This window comes from Acomys minous (assembly GCF_964271855.1).
Source record: "Acomys minous genome assembly, chromosome: 11".
Lineage (NCBI taxonomy): Eukaryota > Metazoa > Chordata > Mammalia > Rodentia > Muridae > Acomys > Acomys minous.
Genome location: NC_140492.1, coordinates 61596908 through 61618830, shown reverse-complemented (window position 1 = coordinate 61618830; position 21923 = coordinate 61596908). Strand labels below are relative to the sequence as shown.

The following is a 21923-nucleotide window of genomic DNA, read 5'->3' as shown; positions in this document are numbered from 1 at the left end:
GGAATGTTCTAAATTTATAATGATCACTAAAATCAGATTTCATATATATATATTTGTAAAGGAGTCTTTTTTTTTAAGGGTCTTTGTTTCTTTTTTGAGGCAGGGTCTCACTTTGCAGCCCTGGCTGCCCTGAAACTCACAGAGATCTGCCTGCTTCCACCTCCCGAGCCTCATAAGCAGTGCTTACATTACATGTGTGGGCACCTCACCAAGCTATAAAGAAGTCTTTAAATACAGAATAATAAAGCTGTAAAGAAGTACAGCATAGTAACCCTGGAAAAAAAGACAGTGTTAGGAATTATAGCTGATGCAGGGCGTGGTGGGTCACGCCTGTAATCCCAGCACTCGAGAGGCAGAGGAAGGCAGATCTCTGTGAGTTCCAGGACAGCTTGGTCTACAAGCGACTCCAGGCCAGGCAAGTCTACACAGAGAAACCCTGTCTTGAAAAACTGGAAAAAAAAGAAAGAAAAGAAAAAAAATCTAGTTAAGGATAATTGTTCTGAAATACTTAGGAGGAAGACTAGTGCTATCTTCAATTTCAGTTGATTGAGGTGTGTGTGTGTGTGTGTGTGTGTGTGTGTAGGTATACATGGATGTGTGAGTGTGTGTACATGTGGGTGCATGCAGATGCAGGCCAGAGGACCACCTTCAGTGGCGTTCCTCGGGTATCTTTGTTTTTGAGACTTCACTGCTCACTGACCTAGAAGTCCTCAAGTAGGATAGGCTGGCTAGCCAGCAAGCCCAGGAACCCACTTATCTTCTCCTTCCCAGCACAGAACAATCTAGACCTGGCTGTCCTGGACTCACTCTGTAGACCAGGCTGGCCTCGAACTCACAGAGATCCACAAGCCTCTGCCTCCTGAGTGCTGCGATTAAAGGCGTGCGTCACCACTGCCCAGCCTTACACCAAGATTTTCAAAACATAGGTTCTAGATAGAGACCTAACTCAAGACCAACTAAGCCATCTCCCTAGTCCTGAAATTGTGTGTGTGTGTGTGTGTGTGTGTGTGTGTGTGTGTGTAACAATAACAGTTAAAGAAAAGCAGGCCATGTCCATGAACTTGGGAGAGAACCAGGCAGAAGGACACATGCAAGTGGTTGGAGGGAGGACAGAATAGGGGGTGTGGGGGGATGACGCAATTAAATTTTAATAGAAAAGAATTCTGGAGTTATATAAGTTATTAGTCATGTTTGAAAGCAAGCATGGAAGGAGCAACCTGACTTACACAAAAACCAATATAAAAACAATAATAAATATAAATGGCTTAAATTTCACTTTTAACCAAGGAGCAATTCTAATTATAGCTTATGGCTAATAAACTTACTTGCCAACAATCTGATCTCCCCTGCACATCAGATTTAAGCAGACACAAAAACATAAAGACTAGAGTAGTATTATTTATTTGAAGGAAGAAGAAGTAATGTAGGCTATAAGGAATGGAATTTCTTATGTCTACTAAACTCTGGGCTAGTTCAAAGCAATGGGTGCCCTAGTGAAAGATGAGGTAATAACGCAAGGAAGTTCTGGGTCTCACCAGTTATTTTTCATTCCCTAGAGTATGTGTTCACAGATTAAAATGAGACAGATGGGGGTTGGGGTTAAGTTAATGGACATCCTTGAGGATATTTTAAGTTTTTAGCAGTGACAAGGTCATTGAAGAAGTGTTGCAGGCTGCGGGGATGTAGAGAGCAGGGCTGGGTTGCAGAGTAACCATCACAAAAGTCAATTAGGATCAACCCTAGCTATCTGGGGAGAGCACACAGGATTACCAAAGCCCACGGAAACCAGACGATGGAGAACTGGGTGCCGCACAGAGAAGTCTGCGGCAGTGTGCAGCCAGCAAAGGTTTGGAACCGGGGCGGTCCCTCGAATCGGTAAGAAAGCCTCTGCAGATTAGCCCAGTTTTGCCTTTTCCCAACTGAGGCTTCTTCTGCCCTGAGGGCAACACAATGCCACCTCCCTCTTTCACAGGTCGACGTAAAGAAAAGGAGAGACTGACTGCACAGCCTCCGTGCGATTCACCGGGCTGGCAGGAAAAGCATGCCTTCCCTCTGAGAAAAACCACATTACTCACCAACCCGGCAAACTGGAACGCTCTACAAAACCATTGCTATAAATCCAGTATTCGCGCAGAATCTGGAGGTTGGAGTTCTTGTGACTGCAGGGAAGGAAAACATGAAAGGCTGCCAGAGGGAGAAACCCAGGCCCTACCGAGACTCGCCCAACTCACGTTTAAGTGCAGTGGTCCTCCTTTTACTGATGAGGAAAAGGTAACCCAGCAGGCAGGCATGGGGAACAGTGAAGCCCAGCTTGATCCCCACTGTGTGAGAAAGGGAGCTGTGATGTGTTCTGAGAAGCAAAGCAGGGACTTTATTTTGGTCTAGGCTTTGGCCAGCTACAGGCCCCTGGAGATGTAAGAAGCCAACATGGGCATCCGGGATTTGGCTGGGGTCACCAGGACCCTCTGTGAGCGACTGCAAATGGCACCTTTGTGTCTCCTGCATGGGAGCTGCTCAGAAGGGCGCTGTGACTGGAACCCGATCCGGGCTTCCTGGGGCTGACTCGTCCTAGAAACCGGACCTCTAGCACGCATCTCCTACAGACCTAACATACAGTGCAGTGCCTGAGCCACGGGGTTAACACTGCTGACTGAACAGCAACGTGCAGAGAGGTCCAGAGCTGGTGCCCAAGAGGGATCAGACCAGACTGGTGTCACAGCTTGCCTTTAGTCCCCAGGCCTTTTAAGTCCCCGCAGGCTGCTGCACAGGACCATCGCTCAGAATCGACAACCCTGAAAGATGCCTTTCTCCTGTTTTAATTTCCAAAACCTGTCATTAAAGTAGCTCTCTCCTCCTAATGAGGTTATTGGTGCCATAATATCATTAAAGGGGGGTGCCCCTGGTGTGCAGCCCAATTAAGGAAGGTTTATTAAATGACGTGCAGTTCATTGCTTTGCTGAAATATCACTTCCGGTCTTGCTCGGCAACAGAGTGTTGTTAGGAGCCAAGTATGAGGCTCATTTAATCGTGTGCTGTCCGAGGGACTGACCGAGGGACTGTCCCTCCTCATACTGTCATCCAATCCTCCTCCAGATGGCTGGGGGAGGAAAGAAAGCAACATAAACGCCAAGAACGTTTAAGTCAGGTGGCAGAAGGGACAGGCCATCCTTCCAGGGACAGAGCTCCTGGTTCATTATAGGTCTGACCAAAAGAAGCCTCTTGTGCAGAGCCCACAGCCCAGGGGCTTTGCTCTCAGAGGGCACACAGGAGATATGAATTGCGTGTGGTCCTCCATCCTTGTCAGTAACAGTGTGGCTCAGAGGACACAGCAGCATCTCTGGGCTTCCCAGAGATGCAGAGTTCTGTAGTCTCAAAACAAGCCTGCTGAATCGATCAGGATTTCTCAAGACACTCAAGGACCCAAACATGCTTCGCATTGTCAGATTCATATTAGAGAGTTACTTACTGGGCTACAGTTTATCCTTTTCTTAAATGTGAGGCTACTCACGCGGACAGAAACGTGATTGTTTTTGTTTTTATTTTTTTTAAACAGAGAGGGGGAAGGAGAGAGGAAGAGAACAGCAGAAGGGAGGAAGGAGGGAGAGGGAAGAACAGAGCCCAGACATGCAAAGTTCAAAAGCCCACATTTCGTTTTACTCACCAAACCACAGACCTTCCTACATCACAGCCAAGGGCTGGAGCTCAGCCTCTGCCAAGCCACAGCTGAACAAAAAGCCAGGAGGAGGAAAGCTCTCTTTCCTACAGAGGAAAGCAAGGAATACAATCCCCTGCCCAACCTTCCAGCCCCAAGGAATCAGCAGGTGGGGGCCCACAGGGGCCCTCAAGTCATTCCCCACCCCTTTCATCCTGCACAGCAAATGGAGGCAGGTGATGCTATTTATTCCAACAGCCGGTGCTGGACAGTGGAGTGGCAGGACCGGGTAGGATGGCCCAGGTCCCCTGTCTCCTTGTTTCAAACTAGGATTCTGTGAGTGTGTAAAAAGCCTTTTCTCAGATTCATCCAACGTCGAGCTGTACTTTTCTAAAGCAAGAGTAACAGTACACATTTGTAACCACCGATGAGGAAGCCGGGTGAGGTGGCACACACCTTTAATTCCAGTACTCTGGGAGGCAGAGGCAGGTGGCTCTCTGTGAGTTCAAGGCCAGCCTGGTCTACAAAAGGAGTCCAGAACAGTCAGGGCTACACAGAGAAACTCTGTCTCAGAAAACAAAACAAACAAATAAACAATAACAACAACAAAAGCGCTGATACAGAGACCCACCAGGTGACAAAGTAACTGGAACATTGCACAGAAAATGGCATCTACCCTGATCTTCATAATGACTTGATTTGACTGCAACACTGAAGACAAGGTAACAAAACCAATTGGGATTCACTCTTTCCTTCCCAGACTGTGGCTTTCCTCCTCCTGTGAGAGAAGGCAGGTGCCAAGTATGGCAGCCTTCCCATCCCTGGGGGGACCTTCCAAGCCACCCAGTACCACAGCACTGAGCCCCGCCCGCTGTGCCCCCCCCCCCACCGAGTCCCTTGAGGTTTCCATTTGCCCTGTTACACTGCCACCACATAGGATCGGAGTTAATCTGTCCTTTCACAGTTTATGCTCTGGTCCTTCCTGGATATTACTGCATTTCTACTTTAGGGACATTATTAATTCAAATAGGCATTAACTCGGTGCTTCTCAACCTTTCTAATGCTGTGACCCTTTAATACAGTTGCTCATGTTATGGTGACCCCCCTCCCCCAAGCGTAAAACTATTTTTGTTGTTGGGCTGGATGTGGTGGCGCACACCTTCAATCCCAGCACATGGGAGGCAGAGGTAGGTAGGTCGCTGTGAGTTCAAGGCCAGCCTGGTCTACAAAGTGAGTCCAGGACAGCCAAGGGTACACAGAAAAACCCTGTCTTGAAAAAAACAAAAACAAACTACTTTTGTTGTTATGTCATAACTGTAATTTTGCTGCTGTTGTGAATTGTAAATATCTGACAGGCAGGATCTCTGATATTTGACCCCTAGGAAAGGGTTGAGAACCTTTGGGTTAACTGCCTCTGACAGCTAAGGTGACTAAGTGACGACGATCAATCAGTGAGTTGAAAACACAGTGCAAGCGCTCTGGCCAAAATCCTTGGAGGATCCAGAGGGACCTTCCACGGATTCATCACGCACCTGAGTGTGGTGTACACTGTAAAGCATTTTCCATTTAGTATTTCTGAGCTGTGGTTGATTGCTGGTAATTGAAACGTCAGGGGGCAAAGCTGTGGATAAAGGGGGGACTCTGTAAGTGGCTGGTGGTTTAGTTGAAAGCCTAGGTTACATCCCCCGCCTCCCTCCCCCCCCCCACCCCCAACGCCCCTTTTGAATTGATATGGGGCAACATAAAAACCAAATCTAACAACATAAATGCTCCTCAAAAGACAGTTCCATGACGACCAAGTAACCCCAGCGGAAAATTCCATGGGAGAAAACCTGTCAAGAGGGTGCTTCATCAAATCCTTCATTCTCAAAACCCCTGCTATCCGAGGAGCCATCTCACCTTCCAGTGCCAACACTGCTCTAGGGACCACCGCCATTTCCTGCCCTGGAGTGTCGAATGGCAGCGCGGCTGCCTACTCACTCTCTATGCAAGAGACCTTCAGGGCCGTGGCTCCTGGCATCGCTCACCACCACCACCACCCCCCCACCCCACCCCCGTGTTTCCACCGTCCTGCACACCCTACCATTTTTCTAAACTGAAAAGGCAAAGGGCATGGGGACGAAGAGAAGCCGAGAACCCTCCCTGGAGCGAGTAAAGTGATTGCTGTTCCCATGGCTGGCTTTCCACTGTTGCCCGTGACCTCTGCAGATCCCCCCTTATGAGTTAGTGTCCCGGAATGTCTCTTTATTAGGTGTCTGGAGAAACGGAGCTGTCCTGATGCCAGCACCCCACACTGAGGACTTTATTAGTTTTTTAATTTTCTGTCTGGGTGCCCCTGCTGCATCAAACTTTCCACAGCTGTTCGGGGCTGCTGAGCATGGAGCCTCTCCAGGCCCTTTCTCCGGCCCCACCCCCTTCTTGTTAACAGGAGGGACTTGTGGACCCACTTGCAACAGAGACGTTCTAAAGCACAGACTCATCGTCTCTTGTGAGCGATTGCTTGTGGGTCTAGATGTGAGGCGATGTTCTACCTAAGAAAATCTCCTGGTGTGCAGGTTCCTTGGCTCTGAAAAAAGACTGTCCATGCAACATGGGTCAGGCAAAACACGAGCCCTGCGGATCAGGCAGGGGAGACTAACTTGGAACCTGGCCCAGAGATTGATGCCCAGCGTTCATAGTGCTCCCTTCTGAGGGGACATTACAAGAGCCGCAGAGTGAAACGGGAGGCTTTGCAGATATTCTCCTCACAGCTGAGGCCCAGCACAACAGGCCAGGCTGATTGCTCCTGTCTCTCCCAGAGGCAAATAAATGCTATACTCTATGCCAGCCGGCCTGGGATGCCCGGGGGCGCCCCTATGAGGAGCAATAGTCCACAGGACGCCAGGTGAGAATATCCAAGGCTATACAGAGGACCGGGTTTCTAGACTGTGGAACCCAGCCAGAGAACGCACAGCGCCCTCCAGGAAACAGTCCCCTGTCAGTTTGCTTTCTAGTGTCGGTCTTTAAGCTCCACTTTAAGGAGGCCTTATTTGTGGGGCGAATGCCACAGACCAGAGAGTTGAAAACCCTTTGGTGATTCCCGCCTGGGGAACAATCTTACCTCTCAGAGCAAGTAGGTATTTGAGGTTAATCCCTCTGTGGATTGACTGGGTTGAAAGGCCTAAGCAGGTCAGGGGTCCATTACTGCTTGTGTTTACATATAAACTTCCTGGTCCTGGGAGACAATCAGAGCCAGAGGGGTAGGAGAAGGGAAGAAAGGAAAGGAGATTTTTTTTTTTTAATTAAATGCCCTGCCTTCTAAAAATAAATCAACCAAATGAAGAGGAGCTTGCAGAACCAACGTTTGATTTCAATGTCAATGTGTAAATATTTTTTAAGGTTTTCCATTCATTATCTATACATGGAGGCTCCAGCATCTTTTAAAACAGAATTTCAATAAAATACTGATACACATTTCTATGCTTAGATAAATTCTTTAAACCAAAAACAGGAAGAAAGAGGTCCTAGTTGCCGCACAAGACTCAGAGGGGCACAGATAGCCACCAAAATGCCTTGGCCACCTTTTGTGGGATCAGTTAGATATTTATTATAAGTTGGTTTGATGAGAAAAATCATAAGGGTTCCAACCTGTGAACAAGCTAAAAATTGTGTTATTTAAAGGCAATGTGAATCTACCACAAACACGCATATAAGCCAACAAAGCAGATAACTGAAATAGCAAAAGAAATAAGAAAAAAAAGTATGTGTTTCCTCAACATGCTCAAAAGACTACCACGCAGATTGCACAGTGGGGTTGCAGATAGAAGAGGCTGGGGAAAAAATGCAAAATGGCTGTCCAAGGGGACCATTACTTTTTAAGTCTACAATCTTAGTAACTTGTCAAAAACTATTCTTAGAAGGCAAAAGCTCTTTTTTTTTTTAATTCTAAGAAAGACTCAGATATGTCTCAGATATGTATGACCAATAAAGCATCCACACAGGGCCGTGGGAACCCTACTATCTGGATCAGGTAAATCAGCGCCTAGGATATACACCTGAAACTGCCCCTAACAAACCTATCTCAAACACCCATCACTGCACCACCTTCCTTTCTTTTTTTTTCTGAGCTTTTTGTAAGTATTAAAGATATTTCTCACTATTTGTTCTTGACCAGTAAAAAGGAAAGCATTTCTCCTATAACAGTCTCACTTTAAGGGAGTCTGAAAAGACAAGGATCTGCATTTTAGTTTTCAGCTATGTTTGGTCTACATAAGCATTTAAAAAAATGCCAGGCAATGGTGACATGTACCTTTAATCCCAACACTTGGGAGGCAGATGCAGGTAAATCTCAGAGTTTGAGGCCAGCCTGGTCTACAGAGTAAGTTCGAGGAGCCAGGGCTACACGGAGAAACCCTGTCTCGCGGGGGGGGGGGGGGGGGGACACAAAAAGAGTAAACAAAATTCTTTTACTGTGTGTGTGTGTGTGTGTGTGTGTGTGTGTGTGTGTATTTCTAATTTCTTTCTCTCAATAAAAATCCATGAGCCTCTAAGTTATCACCAGCTCAGACTTCATCCTCCACACGGGGATTTTTCCCTCCCATTTTTCTCATCAGCTGCATAAAGACAGCTTCCGGACACTTTTAAAACCCAGGTCCCCCACAGAGCACCTGCCAGCAGGAAAAGTGATTCAGAAGCAGGATAAAAGCTGAGCGAGGGTTCAACAGCCAAAACCAGCCCAGAGTTGTCATGCCCAGGGACTCAGAAATGCTGTGACTTGAAGGGTCACGAACATGGTATTTCCTGAGGGGCACTGGTGCTCTCTACACCCCTTTGTCAAGAAGGTGAGGCACTCACCAGACTGAGTGAGCACAGTGGCTGAATAAGGAAGGAAGAATTCAGGGCTCAGTGGCCACTATCAGACATGAGCAGGGAGCAACTGGTGAGTCATGGGGTGATATCAGACTGTGTTGTGGGCAGCGGAAAACTCTAATAACAAGCTGCTCTTTGAGTTTCAAAATGCCAAGTGGCTGGGCTCTGGACGCCAAGTTTGGACACCTTTGCGAGGAAAGGCGGTGGGTGTCGATTATAATTATACTGGGGGAGCCCATATGAGCAAGCAGTGCCCAGATTAACCTGTTCACTGCTGCCCCTACTTACTGTCCCATCCAAAGCCAACGAAGTACATTCTAGCAGCCCCCAGAATCTCCCCCCCACAGCTCAGCTGCCTTCTTGCCTGCAGAGCAGCAGCAGTCACAGTGATGAGGGCCCTGAGGGAATTTGTTAGGTCGGTACGAGAACTGGGCAAAGTTAGACACTTAGCGAGCCTCGGAGCCTCACTTCATATATTATCAAATGTATGTGCTGGAGGTGCTCAGAAGCATGTTCAGGCTCTACAGCTAAATTTGAGAGTAGAAAGGATGAGGGGGAGGAAGGCTAACGAGAAAGAGAGCGGAGAACAAGAGAGGATAAGGAAATGTTAGTTACACCAAAGCAGGGAAGACTATGAGATAAGGAAGGGGACCAGGAAGGCAGAAAGAAAGAGAAGAGAGGAAAGAAGTGGGAGATCGGTAAGAGCAAAGTATAATGGCATATATGTGTGAGCATGTCACGAAATGCAATATTTTACCTGCCAACTAAAAAAAAAAAAGGATAAATTGTAAAAAAAATGAAGAAAAGTCAAATAGACTGTTTTTAGGCATTTGACCCCAAGAGATCCTTATCAGGTAGACATGTCTAAACCTCCGGAGGCAAAGTCCAGAGTGAAGGGCTTGGGTTCGCAGGCCTTAGTGCCCCACAGGTGGAGGAGCCCTGTGGAACATGTGAAGCTGCAGCCATTGTTCAGGGGGAAGGAGCAGATGTTCATTCGGGTGAGGTAATGTAGGGACCTGCCAAAGCACAGCCAAAAGAGACTTGTAGGAACAGGTCTGGAGCCTTTCCCACGCCAGGTGCAGGGAGCCTTTGAGTTCGCATTAACACAGGCTGGCTTCCCCAGCCCAACCGATCCATTGCTCACGTGAGAGGAATGTGCACTGCATAGGAAGGAAAATGGGAAGCTTGACCTCAACTCAACAGACACACACAGAGACCCTCTGCGTCCCTCACCAGTGGCCTGAAGCATCCACGTAGCCATTGGGTCTTCGGGATGGTGTGCAAGAGACTCTGGGTGGTACGCGTTGCAGAAGCCAGGGCTTCACTAAACAACTGGAGGTACGTTCTGGTGAAGAAAGGGCTGTGGCAGAAAGGATGCCTTGGTTACTTTTCCTGTTGCTATCGTAAAAAACCTTGACAAAGGCAACTTAAGGGAGAAAGGGTTTAATCTGGCTCACAGGCCCAGGGCAGGAGCTTGAAGCAGCTGCTCTCACGTGTCCACAGTCAGGAAGCAGAAAGTGGTAAGCATCTGTGCTCGGCTTACGTCCTCCTTTTTCATACAGTCAAAGATCCCAGCCTAAGGAGTGATACTACCCACAGTGGGCAAGTCATCCCAACTCAATTCACCTAATCAAGATAATCCACCACAGGCACTCCCAGAAGGCCATCCGCTGACTGTTTCTAGATCTCTCCAAGTAGACAATTGAGACCAACAATCACCAGGTGCGGTGGGTAGCCATGGCACCCAGGGGTCAGACCACAAGGTTGGAGTAAAGTATATGCCCCTGGATGTGTGGTGCAGTCTTGTACTCAGAAAGCCTTGGGCATACCGGAGTCCAAATCTACCTCATGAAATCTTCCCAGAACACTGTCCCAGTAACTGGTCTCCCAGCATTTGCATCCATCCTCTGCTTTGCAGCCTGGGGAATTTTCTAAAACACAGGCCCTCATAGTCTTTCAGGGTACCAGAGCACCTCCTGGTGCGGAAAGGAATCTGTGAGCAGGGATGTCCTGCAGAAAGTCATGGTGGAGGGTTCAGTGATTCTTATCCTCAAATTGCAGACTTCCATGGCCCCCCACCCCATGCGAGAGTTGAGGAGACTCCCCATTCTTCCTACTGCATCCAAGTGGCAGCCAACTGCTCCTTGGCATCTAAGCACGCCAATACCTTGATGTTACCTTGTTTTTCTAAACCCTTCCTTTTCCCCATACCATCCTGTCCTCCTTTGAAAGGCTCAGAGAGTTATGCCTATCTGAGACATGACAGTTGTGTCTACCCATTCAGCTGAGAGGCCATGACTAGCCCCATCTCTATCCACACTCAACAAAAGCCTCTGCGGGGTGGCTATGTGACCTTGTTTAGCACTGATGGTGCCGTGAAATGTCTTCACCCATAAGGAGATTCATGGCGCCTGAAGGCAGGAAGCTGTCCCATCAATTTGTTGTCCTCAGTGTCTGTCACATAGCCACTATCTAGTTGCTGTGGAGTTATGAGTTAACACAGAGCTTTGTAGGATCACATTCATGATTGGTTTTTCTGAGGCCTCAAAATCTTAGGCTTGTCAGGTGTGGTGGCGCACGCCTTTAATCCCAGCACTCGGGAGGCAGAGGCAGGCAGATCTCTGTGAGTTCGAGGCCAGTCTGGTCTACAGAGTGAGGCTAGGATGGCCAAGGCTACACAGAGAAACCCTGTCTCAAAAAACAAAGAAACAAAAAAATCTTAAGCTTAAAAAGAGTAGCAGAGTCTGAAAAACAATGATCAAAATACAGAAACAGACTTAGGACTTTACAAATCATAGAAGAATAAAAAACATTGCTGGAGTTGTGCCATCTCCTCTCCCCAAAGGCCTAAATATACACGACTAGTACTATTGGGCTACATGTCTCAACAGACAGCGAGCAACAGCCATTTCCATGAAACTCCACGAATACAGATTTTTAAAGGGGAAAGAGAGGGAAGGGGTGATGAGCAGTGTGAGGACAGGGGAACCAAGCAGAGGTAGCATTTGGGATGGAAAGAGAGGCCCCAAAGCTCCATGATAAAAGCACAGGACAGCAAGAGACCCTGGCTGGAAAGGGCCAGGGAGAAAGAATGGAGTCCGTGCAAGTGCACGTGTGCCGTAGGGTTTGAGTGTAAAATCAGGAAGTAGGGAGACAGAGTGTCTTCCGGACAGAAGGCTGCGTAAGTGAGCCCGTGTTGTGGCAGTCCTCTGGTGAGTTCCCGTCCCCTCCAAAAATAGATATATGGCCCAAGATTTATAAAGAATAGGCCTAAAGCATTCTGCACGGCTTTTCAAGGCAGAAGGTAACTGTCACGAGCAAATCCATACAGACTCTTGTGCCAAGAGCAACAAGTTAAAAATAAAATAGAAATGGGAAACATTTTTTTAAAAAGGTGTCAAAGGGAGGCAGCAATCATCAGAAACCAGTATGAAGCTCACAAACCATCCTCCTCCTCTCTAGCAAGGGGGGCTGGGGGGAGGGGAGGGGGAGAGGGGAGGGCTGACACACCCCACAGGCATACTCCTGTGGAGCTGGAGCCAGCAGGACTGCCCTGAAAATGCTTTCCTCACTCACTGAGGAACCCCCGGAAACCCGTCAAGAGAATATTAGGTGGCACTAGAATGCTAACTCTGTGAAATTAAGCCCTCTAGGGCTTGGAGACCTAGGCTCACCCCATATATCAGAGTAGTCTCCACACTGCCCTGCCATACGGCCAGCCAGCTCCCGCTGCCTCACCACCTCAAAGATGTTCATACAACTTTCCTACACTCAGGCCGACTTTCCCCCTAGAGAGTAGACATGGCGAAACCAGGGTAGGCAAATGGAGGCCTGACAGAATGACTATGTCCTCAGGTAGATGACGAATCTAATGGTCCAACCTAAACATTCCTGTTCCCGGGACCCTCTGTGATCTGAGTTCCAGTGGTTGCTCTTCCGCCTCAGATCCTGGAGATAAATATGGTCAGAATGGAGTTCAAGAACCAGGGCCTCTCACACTGCCACCACATAGCCACGGTGCAGCTAAAGCTGGGTCTTCAGGCCCACAAGCTGGAGGGTAACAAGCCTTGGACATATGGAAAGGAGCTCCTGATACTGCTGCTGTCTCCTAGTCCCCAAAGCCAACTGAAAGCATTGTGTTCTTCCTAACTCTCCGACCGGCCAGAGCCGCCCTTTGTTCCCTCTCCCTCTGTACTCTGACTGGCCTGAGCTATAGCTTCCTCAGGGCCTTCCCATCATCTTCGGTTCTCAGTAGGTACAGCTCTTCCATCTCCCCCAGGGAATGTGCATTCCAAGGGCACTACTGGTCCCCAAAGCAGGAGGCAGCACAAGATTGGATGGAAGGCTGGCTGAGAGGCGCGGAGGACGAAGCACTGCTCCCCAGTGACCGGACTGAGATCCCAGCCACCCAAGGTCCAGATAGAAGCAGGCTCCCATCAGTATGTTGGCCTAATCTCTGGGTCTCCACAACCCATCCTAACGTTCCCCTACTTCTCAAGAATTCCACTGACATCCCAGAATCCAGCCATGGACCAGATCCCTCAAGACAAGATGTCTGGAGGAATTAGAAAGATGTTGCTGGTTAGGAAATTGGCTCCTATCCGGGCATGGTGGTACATGCCTTTAATCCCAGCACTCTGGAGGCAGAGGCAGGTAGATCTCTGTGAGTTCAAGGCCAGCCTGGTCTACAAAGTGAGTCCAGGACAGCCAAGGCTACACAGAGAAACCCTGTCTTGAAAAACAAAACAAAACAAAACAAAAGCAAAAGCAAGAAACTGGCTCCTGAAACTGCCAGGTGGTCATGGCGCACACTTTTCATCCCAGCACTGGGGAGGCAGGGGCAGGTAGAACTCTGAGTTGGAGACCAGCTTGGTCTATAGAGTGAGTTAAAACAAAACAAAACAAAACTGGCTGCTTGCATCAGTGCAACACTGAACACCACACTGAAGAGCCTGCACTCAACATCTCATTTGAATTGCAACACAACCCAGTGACACAAACAGGCCTGGCATTAATTGTCTAGATGAGGAAACTGAGGCTCAAAGAACTATTATCCCCATTTATGTAGATAACCAGAAGAGGGGTTGATCTAGAGCGAAAGCCCCCAGTTGCTGTCTGATGCTCTTACACTTAGCACACTCGCAGTTACAAACCCCCCCACCTCAAATGATTTACCAATGTCTCAACAACCAAGTAAGAGGGGTTTCCAAATCGCACTTGTCCTGCAGCTCTGGCCCTTGAACCCACGATGGCGCAGTGGCATCCTGCAAGATAAAAAAGGCCCCAAAGAGCAGACAGCCGCACCCTGGGACACTCCAGGCCCTGCTGACTCAGGAGGAGCATTCCCACGGGTGACCACAGCCTGCTCCAGGCTGTTGCCCAGGAGACAAAAGAATCAGCACAGGGCTGCCTGCCCTGCCCAGACTCTCAGCGCAGTAGCTTAGCTCAGAAGCTGGCAAGCCCGCACCACTTGGGTGTGACTCGGCGGGGTGCCCGGGGCCCGGCAAGCCCGTCCAGGTCTCCATTCCTGGGAACACCCTCACGCTTCTTCGCCCTCTTACATATGGGAGAAGAGTCAACAGGTTGGCTGCAGCCCAATCTCAGCAGCTGACTAGAATAGTGAATGGCAGGCCATCTTCACCAGACCGAGCCTTTTTGCCATGAGGATATTTGAATGTGAGCCCTTAATGCCTTTATTGCGAAGAGTTAAACACCGGCTTCGTAGATGCATCCCTTTTCTAAACAAGCATGCTTTCTCATCCACACTAGGAAAATGCACGGTGCTCCTCCAACCCAAAGAGACAGTCCTGTGGTCATTAATGAATGCGTGTTTAGCAGGCAGTACCTACTTACAGTTATGTGACCATCCAATGAAGAGCTTGCTCGGGGCAAGACAGTGTGCTCAGTGGATGTAAAGACTCCAGAGAGGACCAGGCTTCCTCGGTTCAAATCCTGTTCTCCTATTAAGGGATTAACCTATTGTTTATTTTATTTATTTGTTTGTTTGTTTGTTTTTGGGACAGGGTTTCTCTGTGTAGCCCTGGCTGTCCTAGAACTCACTCTGTAGACCAAGCTGGCCTCAACCTCACAGAGATCCCCCTGCCTCTGCCTCCTGAGTGCTGGGATTAAAGGTGTGCACCACCACCGCCTGACCCGTTCTCCTTTCTAATAGCTGCCGGACCTTAGGGACATTGCTCTGCATCATTCCTTTGCTTGCCTGCTTCCTTCCTTTCTCTCATTGTATTTTCTCTTTTTTCCTTTTTTGTTCCCACCGCTACTGCATTGGAAGCTAATGCACGGAATATGGGAATGCCAGGGTCAGGCATATACCCTACATCATTTCAGAACGAGACAAGCAGTGACCTTCCCCTCCCTGTGTTGACAGCACCCTGTGCAATCAGCCAGCAGCTCAGCAAGGGTCACCTTCACCCCAGGCCCCAGGTGCTGAGCGCATTCCTATGTGAAAGAATCTTCTAATGGCTGTTGTGAGCAGGGGGCAAGTAGCGGCCCAGCAAACGCGGGATTGGCTTGGCTTGCTTGCCGCTTGTGCTTCTCTGTCTTCTCTTCTGTGAAGTGAGGATGCTAGGACCTAACTCACAGAGCCATGGGGATTGAGTAAGATGGTGTTGCCAAGGTTTTGAAAGTAGGATGGACTTCCACTGACAACTCGATTGGATTAGGGGGCAGTAGACAGGTGCATCCTCGAGAGTGCCTATGAGTGTACCCAGACTGGATTAATGGAAGGAAAAAGACTTGTCTTTAATGTGGGTAGCACCGTCCCATAGGTTCGGGCCCTGGACTAAAACCAAAAGGGTGGCGAGAAAGGCCAGACACATGCTGGCATTTCTCCTTCACTATCTCTTGTTCCACTGAGATGAGAGCATGCAGCCTTTAAGTTCCTATGTACCTTCCCCCATCAAAATGGACTGTGTCCTCAAAGCAGGAGCCAAAAGAAACCTTTTCTTCTTTTAACTTGCTCCTTATCTCGTATTTTGTTACAGCAACAACAAAGTAACTAATACAGAAAGTTGGTATCGGAGTGTGGGGTACATGTCACGGTACACCTGACCCTGTGGTTCTTAAGCCAGTGGAGCTGGTTTATAGGAGGCAGGTGAACGAGTTTAGAGCCCTGCGTTAGCAAAGCCCAGGCATGCAGTAAGCAGAGGCTAGTGGACCATTCTAGAGGACTGTGGCACACCAGGATGCCAGGAGAAACGCAGGCAGTGGAGGCCTGGATTGTGAAGTTTCTCAGAAGAGTAAGGATTCTGTCAGGAACCTGACTATAATACAAATATGGCTGGCCTGCATCCGGAAAAAATAATGAACTAAGTTGTTTGACAGAGAGAATTTCAAGATAATATAACATTCAGCTACGGTGCTGTTACAGCTCATTGAATTTAATTAGATTTACAGTGAGAATTCAAAGGAGAAAGATGAGCAGTGTGCAGTTTGGTGAGGTAAGGAGTGTGAACGTGTGTGTGTGTGTGTGTGTGTGTGTGTGTGTGTGTGTGTGTGTCTGTCTGTCTGTCTGTCTGTCTGTCTGTCCTGGTGTGCAGTGAGAGGGCAACTTGTAGAAGTCAGCTCTGTTCTTCTACCATGTCACCTCTGGGGATGGAACTCAGGTCCTCAGCATTGGTGGCAAGCACCTTTAACTACTGAGCCATCTCAACGAAAGGTGCAGACAAGGTAGGTTTGAAAAAGAGCATCTATACTTAGTGCTACTAATGAAAAACCAGAGAGTCTGCGCTTAGAAAACAGGAACGGTTGGAAAGGTGCCTTGGGGCAAGACTCCATCCATGGAAAGTGTGTAACAACACAAACTTGCTTGAAAAAGACTTTCCTCTGAAAACGGAGATTGGGAGAGTGAACAGAGAGCACCAAGGGCATCAGGCTGCACCAGAGCCACCTGGGAAAGTGTTTTCTATGTTCATCCAGGAAGATGCACAAAGGCTGCCGCAGCTGTGAGCCAAGGGTTATTATTAGATTATACGGTGCAGCATCTAGAAACATGGGACCTTCACCAAGGTAAACTACAGACGCTCACCCATGGTCAAGATCTGAGCTGGGTGTTTCCAGACTCTTGGCCACTTATTCCAGAGAGCTGACAGATTTGCAAAAGAAGCAAGAACAACTTATTGGGTCAGAGGGATTATGAATTAAAGAAGGATGCACAGATAAGATGGACAGTGGACCACATAAGTGACAGAACTCAAGGGCCCCAGTTATTGTCTGGGGTTTCCTTTCACAGAGTTCAAGACAAGGAGTTGACTACTAAGTGGCCTAGTTTGGGTGGATTTTTTATTTCGATCGATAAATTGGGTTATATAATTCTTTTCTTTGAATGTTCCTTTCCATAGTGCATCTAACTTACATTATATGCACCTGCAATCAGGTATAGGCATGGGATGATAAATAGGGTATTACCCCTAAAAGGTTACAATAGGATATAGATTTGCTCTACTGCGCATGCACCCAAAACCAGTTCAGGCCAGACCAGCCCTTCTAGAATTAATGCACGAGTATGTTGGGAATACATTAGAATAGAAACCGTATAAGTTTGATTATAATCAGGGAAAGAGAAACATACACACTGTTTGCTCAGGGATGGGATTTCCTGTGGCCTGATATGGGGTATCTTTCAAGAGGTTGTCAGAGACGTCCTTTGGAGGGGGTGTGTACATAGTATGTTCAGACGAAGGAACCAGGCTTTGTGTATCCGTTATTATGAGGAGGTGGTGCATATAACTGAAAACCAAATGGGGTTCCAAGCTAAACTATCTCCTACGCTTGCCTGACTCAGAGATAGCTCAAAAGAAATACCTTGTGTGCTACAGGGACAGAGCTGGAGAGACAGGACAGCCCAAGGTTGGTGGAGCCCAGGTAATACCATCGCAAGTCCCAGATGTTGGATATGGACCTGCAGGAATAGTTGTTGTTTTCCTAGTTCTTTTCCTTTTGGAATGGGAATATTTACTCTGTGCTATTGTATTTCATAGGTAACTTACTATTATTATTATTATTATTGATTTTAAGAGGCTCATAGCTAAGAGTTTTTCGTGAGTGTCAGAAGAGATTTCCTACTTTTAATGGTGTTGAAACTGTCAAAGACTATGGGGAGTTTTGAGGTTGGATTGAGTGTATTTTGCATTATGGGATGGCCAGGAGCCTGTGAGGGTTAGGGATTGAGTGCTGTCCTAGTTTGCTTCCCTGTTGCTATGATACACATGACCAAAGTGTGGTTTAGGGAGGGAAACCTCATCTTACAGCTTACAGTCCTTCATCCGGGGAAGCTACGGTAGGAACTCAGGGAAGGAGCCCAGAGCTGGAAATGGAAGCAGAGACTGTGGAGGAACCTGCTTGGGGCTTGCTCCCTATAGCTTACTCAGCTTGTGTCTTTATACAACCACCTGCTCAGGGGTAGCGGCACTCACAAGTTGCTGAGCTTTCTCACCTCAATCATTAATCAATAAAATGCCAGCTGGGCATGGTGGCACACGCCTGTAATCCCAGCACTCGTGAGGCAGAGGCAGGCAGATCGCTGTGAGTTCAAGGCCAACCTGGTCTACAAAGCGAGTCCAGGACAACCAAGGCTACACAGAGAAACCCTGTCTCAGATAAATAAATAAATAAATAAATAAATAAATAAATCAAACAAACAAAAAAACAAAATCAATGTGGACGGCGTCAAGATGACAAGGAGTAGATTTGTGGTGGTCACACTCCATTGTCAACCTTGTTGAATTAAAAGCTGCAAGGGCACTGGTGAAGAATGTTTCGTGTGTGCGTGTCTACAGGGGTGTTTACAGAGGTGAGTAATTCAATGAAGACAACCCACCTGTAATGTAGGCAGCCTCATGCCACAGGCCGGAACCCTACACTGCATAAAAACAGAGTAAGGGGGAAAGCCAGGCAAGTGCTGGCATCCCTCGGTCTCTACTTCCTGGTCCTCCAAGATGTGCGCATGCACCCTCGGGTTACTTCCAGCATGCCTTCCCCACCAGGATGGGCTGTAGCCTGAAGTAAATCCTTCCCTCCACGGTCTCATGCCTCAGCAACAAGAATGGTAACTAATACAGGTGCACGCACGCACGCACGCACGCACGCACGCACGCACGCACGCACAGACGCACGCACGCACAGACGCACGCACGGAACACAACCAGCACTGTTTCCACCTTTACTACCGCCACCCACTCCCCACCGTCTCTCCCACCTGTGCCAAAGCTCATGTCTTGGTCCATGATAAAGCTGTCCCCAGAGATGGAGCTTCTAGGAGTTACTGGATCGTGAGAGTTTTGCCTTTATCAGTGGACTAATCCATTGATAGATTCAGAATTTGAACAGACTGTAGGGAGCAACAGAACTGTGGAGAATGGGGATTAGTTTGAGAAGGATGGGTCTCGTTTCCTGAATCCTGGCGACCATGATGCATCTGCGGTGGCCTCTTCAGTATGCCACTTCACCTCTGGCTCAAAGCAGGAAGTCCAGCCGACCTTGGATGGGAACTGCTCTGCTCAGTGACAAGAAACCGACTAACACAGGTGGCCTTACCTAAAGCCCTGAAAGCAGTGCTCCGAACAAAGCAAGCCCTTGATGGTTAGTACTACGGGAGTATGTCTCCTTAACTCTTTCCATTTCTCAGTATGATGGAAACTATTATGGTTCCATTTTACAAATAAGAAGCCGGCTTCAGGGTCGTTAAGCAAGTTTGCGAAGGCCTGAGCGCTAATTAGAAGCAAACTCAAGGCCCTGACCAGGTGTGCTTGGACCCAGACCACCATGGTTTTATTTACTGTGCAAAATGATCCAAATGCTTCCTAGACAGTCACTCACCTGGGACTGGGGTGGGGGTGGGGGTTAGAGGTGTTTGTGGCTTATCAAGTGCAAGACACTTTGTTGGAGCTTTTCACGTGTTAATGTAAGGGAACAAATCACTCTGGTTTAAATCGAAATGTGATTAGGTCTTTACCCAGAGGAAGGCAAACACCACACCTCCTGGAGCTGTCTTTGCTTTCCCTCTTGGGGCTCCTCTGCTCCCCTGATACCTCTGGGTGTCCGAAGGTCTGGCAAGCCACTGCAGGCAGCCATAACAACACTTGCTTTTTGCCCCATACTGTTCTGTTCTTAGCATATATGAGTTGTAAGAGTAAGCCATATAGAGAGTAAGGGTTTGGGATTTTTCTTGTTTTGTTTTGTTTGCTTTTTTAATTTTTGTTTTTGTTTTGTTTTGTTTGCAGACAGGGTTTCTCTGTATAGCCTTGGCTGTCCTGGAACTCACTGTGTAGACAACACCGGCTAGAAGTGAGAGACGCACCTTTCCTGCCTCTCAAAGGTGTCCAACACCACTGCCAGCATGTAAGGGGGGGGAGGGTTGTTTGTTTTTGTGGGGGTTTTTTGTTGTTGTTGTTGTTGTTTTGGTTTGTTTTGGTTTCTTCCACCTTACTCAGCTAAATTTAGAACTATTGTCCTAATCCCATTTCTGAACAACAACAACAAAAAGAAAGAAAGAAAAAGAAAAAAAAAGAAACAAGCAAAACTAACTTATTATCTTTAAGAAACTAAAGGACTTTTTGTTTGTTTTTTGTTTTGTTTTTGACACAGCAACTCACTGGAGTGGAATACATGTAACTACAGGCAGTGACCTTGACTAAGGTAATTCAGGCTACAAAACATGCAGAGAAAAGGGATCCCAGGAGAAAGATGTCACCATCTTCACTAAAACATAAAACGATTTAGAAAAACTGTTAGCATATAGGCAGCCGTGTTGGGGGCCTTCGTCATCACCTGCAGCCCCTGCCTCTAGGTGCACATGCCAGGTGTGTGATGGATAAAAAGGACCCATCTGTCACTGTGCTCTCTTGGTCTTGGTTTTGTTCTGTCTCTCTCTCTCTTCCTCCCCTCCCCCTCCCCCCTTTTCTCACTCTCAGTCTCTTTCTCTTTTTTTCTCTGCCATCATGGCTCTGTCCCCTTCTCCCCACCTGTCCACTTGTCCAGCCACACCCTTTCTCCAAGGCCCTGATTCCTCTCTGCTTCCCCTCCCCACAAATAAACTTCCTTATAGCAGATATGTTGCAGTGTGACCTTTATCAAATATTATAACAAAAACTATACTTAATATAAAGACCAAAGAAGTCCATTTAAGTGCTTTTTCAGAAAAGTTGGGAAACTATTAAAGTTTTTAAAAGTTTGAATATTTTTACATAAGATAAACTTGTATATTAGTCTTATTTAATTATATGTCATATAGTTGCATACATATCATGATAAAGGAGTTTATCAGGGGGCCGGGGACACAGATCAGCAGTTGAAAAGACCCAAATTATGTTCTCAGCACCCACATGGAGCAGATCACAAACACTTGTAGCCCCACTTCCAGGGGCTCCTATACCTCTGACCTCCTGGGCTCCTGCACACATGTGTACATACATACACGGAGACTCACACATACACATAATTGAAAATAATAAAACGTATCTTTTTTGTTGTTTTGTTTTGTTTTCTTGGGTTTTTTATTTTGTTTTATTTTGGTTTGGTTTTTTGGTTTTTGGTTTTTTTGGTTTTGGTTTTCGCTTTTGGTTTTTTGAGACAGGGTTTCTCTGTGTAGCCTTGGCTTTCCTGGACTCACTTTGTAAACCAGGCTGGCCTCGAACTTACAGTGACTGACTGACTGACTGACTGACTGACTGACTGCCTGCCTCTGCCCCCTGAGTGCTGAGATTAGAGATGTGCACCACCATGCCCAGCTGCCCATATTTTCATCCACAATTAACTGACAATGTAGAACCTGGAGCTATGGGGACAGCTTAATTCATAGTGACTTCCTCAGGAGCAAGGAGTAATGGTGGCTTCCTTCCTTCTCCATGCACTTTATCTAAAAATTTATTAATTAGTTACAATCATATTAGTGCCTGTGTATGTGTGTGTGTTGTGTGTTGTATGTGTGTGTGTGTGTGTGCCCGAAGATACCAGAAGAGGGAGCCACATCCTGCAGAGGTGGAGTTACAGGATGTCGTGAGCTGCCTGACTTGGGTACAAGGAATGTCACTGGTTTGGGGCCCTTCTTCAGCAAGAAAGAGTAGGAAGCACTCTTAATCACTGAGCCATCTGTCACACATTTTCATATTTTAAAAATTGTATATGATGACTCTATGCAAAATTTATAATCTAGAAATATATAAAATTACTTTAGTTTAAAAATTAGTACCAGGGAAAGAAATTTTGTTAATATTAATACTCACTAACTTAATCCTATATAAAATTCTAAGATTTTCCCTTGGACTAGTGTTTTGATATAAGTGAGTATATACCATTTGTCTCTTTTTGCTTCTGGGTGAACTCACTCATTATGATCATTTCTAGATCAATCCATTTGTCCACAAATTTCAGGAATTCCTTGTTTTTAATAGCTGAGTAGTACTCCATA

The 21923-nt window shown here is 47.2% G+C and overlaps 2 long non-coding RNA genes across 2 annotated transcripts; one reads left to right on the top strand and one right to left on the bottom strand.

The window, feature by feature from the left end:
- Nucleotides 1-4967: 4967 nt before the first annotated feature.
- On the bottom strand, nt 4968-13780 carry LOC311608627. The gene is made up of 3 exons (XR_014783060.1): nt 13676-13780; nt 6753-6866; nt 4968-5273 (listed from the first exon to the last, which is right to left on the bottom strand). It is a non-coding gene; the product is annotated as an uncharacterized lncRNA (long non-coding RNA).
- A 4893-nt stretch (nt 13781-18673) lies between these two features.
- LOC311608370 lies at nt 18674-20395 on the top strand. Its single transcript, XR_014782937.1, has 3 exons — nt 18674-19096; nt 19738-19832; nt 20102-20395. It is a non-coding gene; the product is annotated as an uncharacterized lncRNA (long non-coding RNA).
- The last annotated feature ends 1528 nt before the right edge of the window (nt 20396-21923 follow it).